This window comes from Silurus aristotelis (genome assembly GCF_946808225.1).
Source record: "Silurus aristotelis genome assembly, chromosome: 6".
In the NCBI taxonomy this organism is placed as follows: domain Eukaryota; kingdom Metazoa; phylum Chordata; class Actinopteri; order Siluriformes; family Siluridae; genus Silurus; species Silurus aristotelis.
Window position 1 is genome coordinate 17,631,135 of NC_139579.1, and position 239 is coordinate 17,631,373.

Below are 239 nucleotides of genomic sequence, written 5' to 3' on the forward strand. Positions count from 1 at the left end.
CAAGAGCCCTTAAAAGTACTTCTTTTATACATAGACATATCTTAAAACCACAAAACTATGAATAAGACTAAAGAACAAACAGAGAGCATTTTCACTTTGGAGAACTGGAGTTGATTCAACTCAGAATATGGAAGTCATGCAAAACAAACAAATTTGTATCCATAGTTTCATAAAAGACAATATTTTTTGCTCTGATCCTTTTTTTTTTTTTTATTCATTTTATAACCTCCTAATGGAAA